At 39.0% G+C, this 7,309-nt stretch overlaps 1 pseudogene; it reads right to left on the bottom strand.

Annotated features, from left to right (window-relative positions):
* Positions 1–2,320: 2,320 nt before the first annotated feature.
* LOC125164724 (elongation factor 1-alpha 1-like) lies at positions 2,321–3,994 on the bottom strand (annotated as a pseudogene).
* Between the last annotated feature and the right edge of the window lie 3,315 nt (positions 3,995–7,309).

Raw genomic sequence — 7,309 nt, 5'->3', positions numbered from 1 at the left:
AAAACATCTATTCAAGACCTCTGCCTGTTTTTTAATTGGATTATTTACTGATTTTTCTTCTTGCTTATTATTCACCTTTTCAGACTTTGTATTTCTTCTTGATTCAAATGGTAGGTTTTATGTTTCTAGGAAATTCTCCATTTATTCTAGGTTGTTCAATTTGTTGACATAAAATTGTTCGTAATAGTCTCTCATGATTCTTTGTATTTCTGTGGTATTATTTGTAATTCTTCTCTTTCATTTATAACTTTATTATTTGAATACCTTTTCTTTTCTTGGCAAGTCTAGCTAAAGGTTTGTCAAATTTGTTAATCTTTTCAAAAAATCAACCCTTAGTTTCTTTGATCTTTTCTACTGTCTTTTTAGTCCCTATTTCATTTATTTCTACTCTGATCTTGTTATTTCCTTTCTTATCCTAACTTTGGACTCAGTTTATTCTTGTTTGTCTAGTTCCTTCATGTGTATAGTTAGTTTGTCTATGTAAGACTTTTTTTTTTAATTTTTTTTAACGTTTTATTTATTTTTGAGACAGGGAGAGACAGAGCATGAACAGGGGAGGGTCAGAGAGAGGGAGACACAGAATCCGAAACAGGCTCCAGGCTCTGAGCTGTCAGCACCGAGCGTGACGCTCGAACTCACGGACCGTGAGATCATGACCTGAGCCGAAGTCGGCCGCTTAACCGACTGAACCACCCAGGCGCCCCAAGACTTTTTTTTTTAATTAATATAGGCATTTATCACTATAAAATTCCCTCTTAATACCACTTTGCTGCAGCCAATTAAGTTTGGTGTGTTGTGTTTCCAGTTTCATTTGTTTCAAAATAGGTTTTTATTTCCCCTTTGATTTCATCTTTGAGCCATTGGTTATTCAGGAGTGTGTTGTTTAATTTTCACATGTTGAGAGTTTCCCTGTTTTCCTCCTGTTACTGATTTCAGTTTCATTCTACTATGGTCCAAAAAAGATACTCGGTATGAATACAAGCTTTTTAAAATTGATGATACTTGTTTTGTGATCTAACAAATGATCTATCCTGCAGAATTTTCTATATGTGTTTGAGAAGACTGTGAATTCTACTACTGTCGCATAGAATGTTCTGTATAGGTCTTTAGGTCATTTGGGTCTAAAGTATCGTTCAAACCCAATGTTTCCTTTATGATTTTCTGGCTAGATAACCTACCCATTGTTGAAAATCTGGGTATTGAAGTTCACTACTACTATTGTAATGTCTATTATTCCTTTCAGATTTGTTACAATATCACACTTTCTTGATTACTGTAGGTTTATAGGTAAGTCTTAAAAGCAGGTAGTGAAGACCTCAAAATTTCTTCTTTTTAAATTTGTTTTTTCTTTTTTCTTTTTTCTTTTTTTTTTTTTTTTTTTTGGTAATATCTAGATCTTCTACATCTCTATGTAAACTTTAGAACAATGTTTTAAGTTTCCAGAAACAAACTTTCTGTGATTTTTAAGTATGATTGTGTTGAACATATCAAGCAATTTAAAAAAAATGATAATATTGTATCTTCTAATCTAAACACAATATATTTCTCCAATTATTTGAGCCTTCTTTAAATCATCTTAGCACCTGATAGTGTTCCAGGTATAGGATTTATACATCTTTTGTTAAATGCATTCCTAATTATTTCAATGTTATTTTTAAAGTACTTACTAAATTTTTATTTCTGATTGCTTATTGCCCAAATGTAGAAATACAATTGAATTTTGTTTAATGTCATCTGTAAATAAAACGAGTTTTACTACTTCCTTTCTTATTTATATGCCATTTATTTGTTGTTATTTCCTATTGCATGGGCTAGTACCCTATAGTACAAGATTGAGTAGAAATGGTGAAAGCAAACATCTTGATTTGTTTCTATTTTTTTGAGAGAAAGCATTCAGTCTTTCATCATTAAGTTACATGTTAACAACAGTTTTTTCATAGATGCCCTTATTAGGTTAGGAAAACTCCCTTCTCTACTGAGAATTTTTATTGGAAATGGATGCTGGGTTTTGTCAAAGCTTTTTTTCACATCTAAAGAGATAATCATATGGTTTTTCTTTTGTAATCTGTTAACGTGGTGGATTAGGCAGATCAAATTTTTTTTCTCACTAAACTTTTGTTTTAATAGGTCTCAAAATTCTGTGACAGATTTTAGATCGTTGTTTCTATTAAGAAGTACTGATTTTAAAAACTAATAACTTAAAACTGCCACATACTTACATACATACACACAAATAACAAATGGTCCACAAAACATTCTACTTTCCTTCTGAAGGTTTTACGAGGCATTGCTATCATTAACCAGTCTTTTACCATTCAACTTAAACGGCCAATTGACACAAACAGTTCTGAAATCTTCCTTCCACCACTGATGAAGACGGGGTGACAGGTATTGGGGATAATATTCGTTTAGCCTTCAGAGTCTTCTGGGCAGACTTGGTGACCTTGCCAGCTCCAGTTGCCTTCTTGTCCACTGCTTTGATGACACGCACAGCCACCATCTGTCTCACGTCAAAACAGCAAAACAGTCCAGAGGAGGATGGAGAAGCTTTCAACACACATGGGCTTGTCAGGAACCATATCAATGATGGCAGCATCAACAGACTGCAAGAACTCAGGACCATCTTATAGCTTTTTGTCCTGAACGACGATCAATCTTCTTCAGCTCAGTGAACTTGCAAGCACTGTGAGCTGTGTGACGATGCAGCACAAGTGCATAGCCAGCACTGACATGGCCTGGATGGTTCAGGATAAGCACCTGAACTAGGAAGCCAGCTGCTTCCATTGATGGGTCACTTTTGCTATCACCAGCCACAGTGCCATGACAAACATCTTGGACAGATACATTCTTGACAATGAAGCCCACATTGTCCCCAGGAAGAGCTTCACTCAACACTTCATGGTGGATTTTTTTTTAACGTTTATTTATTTTTGAGAGATACAGTGTGCGAGAGCGGGGAGGGGCAGAGACAAAAGGAGACACAGAATCCGAAGCAGGCTACAGGCTCTGAGCCGTCAGCACAGAGCCTGATGCAGGGCTCGAACCCACAAACCTCAAGATCACGACCTGAGCTGAAGTCCAGCGCTTAACCGACTGAGCCACCCAGGCACCCCCGTGGCGCATTTCAATAGACTTCATTTCAGTTATAACATTGACTGGAGCAAAAGTGACTACCACGCCTGGTTTAAGAACACCAATCTCCATGCGGCCCACAGGAACAGTACCAATACCACCAATTTTGTAGACATCCTGGAGGGGTAGGCTTGTCAGTTGGATGAGTTGTTGGCAGAATGCAATCCAGAGCTTCAAGCATCGTGGTTCCACTGGCATTGCCATCTTTACGGGTGACTTTCCATCCCTTGAACGAAGGCATGTTAGCGCTTAGCTCCAGCATGTTGTCACCATTCCAACCAGAAATTTGCACAAATGCTACTGTGTCGGGGTTGTAGCCAATTTTCTTAATGTAGGCGCTGACTGCCTTAACGATTTCCTCATATCTCTTCAGGCTGTAGGGCGGCTCAGCAGAATCCATTTTGTTAACACTGACAATGAGTTGTCTTCCACCCAGTGTGTAAGCCAGAAGGCATGCCTCAGGGGTCTGCCCATTCTTGGAGAGACTTGCTTCAAATTCACCAACACCAGCAGCGACAATCAGGACAGCACAGTCAGCCTGAGATGTGTCTATAATCGTATTTTTGATAAAATCTCTGTGTCCTGGGGTATCGATGATGGTCACATAATAATTGCTGGTCGCAAATTTCCACAGGGAGATGTCAATGGTGACACCATGTTTACGTTCAGCTTTCAGTTTATCAAAGACCCAGGGATACTTGAGAGAGCTCTTTCTCATCTCAGCAGCCTTCTTCCCAAATTTTTCAATAGTTCTCTTGCTGATTCCACCACATTTGTAGATCAGATGACCAGCAGTGGTAGACTTGCCCGAACCTGCGTGTCCAATGACGACGATGTTGATATGAGGCTTTGCCTTTTCCATTTTGGTTTAAGTTTAGCAGTGTTTTCTACGACACCTGTGTTCCGGTGGCAAACCTTCGTAGGCTGAATTTCAAGTGTTAAACCGAGGTGGACTCCTGCATAAACATCATTTGATCATGACATATTATTATTTATAAATATTTTTGGATTTGAGTTACTGAAGATTTTTAGAGAATGTTTGCGTTTATCTTCATGAAGGCCATTGGTCCGTAGTTTCCTTGTAATATTTTTGTCCAGTTTTGGCATCAGCATCGTATTTAGATAAATTGGGAAGAATTTTCTGGATGAGGTTTATAAAATGGATATTATTTCTTGAATATGATTAACATACATTAACATTTTAAATCTTAACCTCTTTGAAAACAACATGAGGTAGGACATTATTATTACCATTTTATAGGATGGTTAATCTACTTGCTCAAGGGTCACAATTTATAAGAGTCACAGTCATGGAGCCAGAACTAGAACCTTGGCTGTCTGATACCAAAGCCCAACTCATAGCTACTTCACTATACTGATTTCTGTTACAGCCAAGTAAAATGAAATAATTTCATTTCAAATGTAAATAGTGCATATTTTCTAATTCCTTTTAAGCCCCATACATGAAGACTGAGAACATGGTAGAGACAGTGGAAGTCTTTTACTTAGGAAATATCTAGTCTTTGGAGGAATAACTGTGTGATGGGTTGTTAAAATGGGAATTTTTTTTGGTCCCAAATTTTGCTGAGGTTATAAAAGGCCCAGAAACAAAATAAAAGGTACAAAATTTGCAGAAGGGATGGTCATAAACTCTTTTGCAGACTTAGCTTACAATCAGCCAACAGCAAGAAACAGTTGGCAATTGAAGAGCCTGGAACAAGGAAAGTCGGAGAACTGTGTCATTTTTTCACCCACCAGCCCTCGTTGTAAGTTGAGAGGAGGAGGTTTGAGAAGACCATAGGTAGAGCCAGAAGTTTGCTCCCAATTGTGTAAGAGGCAAAGAGATTGGCATTTGACGCTCGCCTGAGGAGAGCAAATGCAAAAGTCAATGCTGTGAGCTGCCTGCAATGTCAGGACAAAGAAAGAGAAAAGGTAAGGAAGCAACTTTTCTTCCCTTGATACATGAGAGTGAAGCAGGCTGAATCCTCAACAGATGTATCCAAAAAGGAGAGCCAGCCAGGGTGAGCATACCACAGCAGTGAGAGGCTACGGCTCACACCAGCAAGAAAAGGCTCGGAAGGTGAGTCAGAGAAGGTTATCTAGAGAGTGCATCATCCACTCATAAAACTGCAAAATGGGACATCCAAAGAACGCACAAACGGGCACCCAAACATGAATCAGATTTGGGCCTCCGTCAAAACTTCCAATGCCATATCTACTGGCTAGTGTCTCATTTAAGACCTGAATTAATATCCATAAATATGATTTGTCTTAATGTAGGCACGTATGCGTGTGTGTGCATGTGTATGTGTGTGTACGTGTGCTCACGTATGTGTGTGAACTTTGTCAGGGTTTTGATAGTGGTGTTATATTGGCTTTGTCCAAAAAATTTTCCTTCACGGCCCAAGTACAACTATGCTTCTTCTGATGTTATTACCCTAGATAAAAGTTAAAGGAGGCCCAGGGAAAAACCTGTATTCTCCTGGTAAAGCTCTTTCCTACCGAATCTTACCTTTACAGAATTACCATTCGCTACAATAAAGTAACTAACAGGCCAGTGCCAAGAAGCAGTATGTTATTGAAATACGTTTTCCACCCACCCCCCACCTTCTTTTCCTGATAGATCAACATTACGCCCTCATTCCTTTTCACCTCAAGAAGTCCATTCTTCTTGGGCATCCCTCCCTATCCAGACTTTCCGTCTCATATGGCTTTGTACATCTACATGTAAACCCAATACTTCAATTCTCCCCAACTTTCTATATTCCTCCTCTAAAAGTCATGTTCACTCATCAACATAATCTATTATATCTTCAGCCTGTTTTTTTAAACATGTATTTCCCCTTCTTGCTCATGATTACAGGCTGTTTCCTGAGGACTCCAATTTCTGGCAGCTCTTTCAGGAGATTTTTCTCCCACTCCATACATACCACGAAAACTAGAGGTCAATTAGGTGTAAGACTTGCTCCTCCTTGCTGCATCCAGACAACTTATCCTTACTTCCTAAAACTTGAAAATTTCGAGTACATGCCATAGAAACATGATACCGTTCATTCGCAGAGAACTTTACCACCTAGATAGTGTTTTACTTTCAACCACTAGCCCCATCAACAATTAGACTGACACTACGCCTATACAGATTCAACACTTTGACCACCCCATTTTCTTGACCTCTCTGCTTTCAATAATTTTGTCTTTAATTTTACCTCTTCCACTAAGAACTACATCATCTCCAGTATCTGTTGCAGTCAACCCATTCCCTGATCATTACATCCTATCTTGAGAGCGCACCCTCTAGAACCATCATGCCAACAATCCTTGTTCCAAGAACTCACTGCAACTTCCAATCCGCTGACCGGACCACTTTTCTATGCTGTATCACACATCTCATGCCCTCACTTCCTTACTTACCCAGCTTACATTCTATGAGTGATCATAATAATCACTAACTCCTACACCTTCCAGTCCTAGATCTTCTTTCCCTTCATTATATTCAGCTAACAAAACATCAATCGTGCTTAAATTCAATTCCAAATCCAACCCTGAGTTCTATATGCTGATTAATCTCTTGGTTAGTTGGATTTCTTTATTACATACTTCATCCAAGAACTCATGGATGCTATACTCCCTGAGCCCGTGCAGTTTTGAGTCGATTCATCTGTAACATTTACACCTTAACTGAAATGTCTCAGGTATATTTTTCTTCAAAAATTTACCCTCTACCTCCCACAACATTTCAAATATTCTTCCACTGTCTTCTGGCTATTGTGAAAAAATTGTCCTGATATTTGAGGTGAGTTTTTTCCTGGAATCCTGAGTAATCATTTAATTTTCCTTGAGGATCAGTAACTTCACCTTGATATAGATTAGCATTGACTGTTCTGGAACATGCTGTACATTTCTTTTTTTTTTTTTAATTTTTTTTTAACGTTTTATTTATTGAGACAGAGAGAGACAGAGCATGAATGGGGGAGGGGCAGAGAGAGGGGGAGACACAGAATCGGAAGCAGGCTCCAGGCTCTGAGCCATCAGCCCAGAGCCCGACACGGGGCTCGAACTCACGGACCGCGAGATCGTGACCTGAGCTGAAGTCGGACGCTCAACCGACTGAGCCACCCAGGCGCCCCGTGTACATTTCAATTTTCAGATGTTATAACATTAATTTCATTTCAAGAAC

The sequence above is a fragment of the Prionailurus viverrinus genome, chromosome B1, assembly GCF_022837055.1.
Source record: "Prionailurus viverrinus isolate Anna chromosome B1, UM_Priviv_1.0, whole genome shotgun sequence".
In the NCBI taxonomy this organism is placed as follows: Eukaryota; Metazoa; Chordata; class Mammalia; order Carnivora; family Felidae; genus Prionailurus; species Prionailurus viverrinus.
This window is presented reverse-complemented; position numbering and strand designations above follow the sequence as displayed.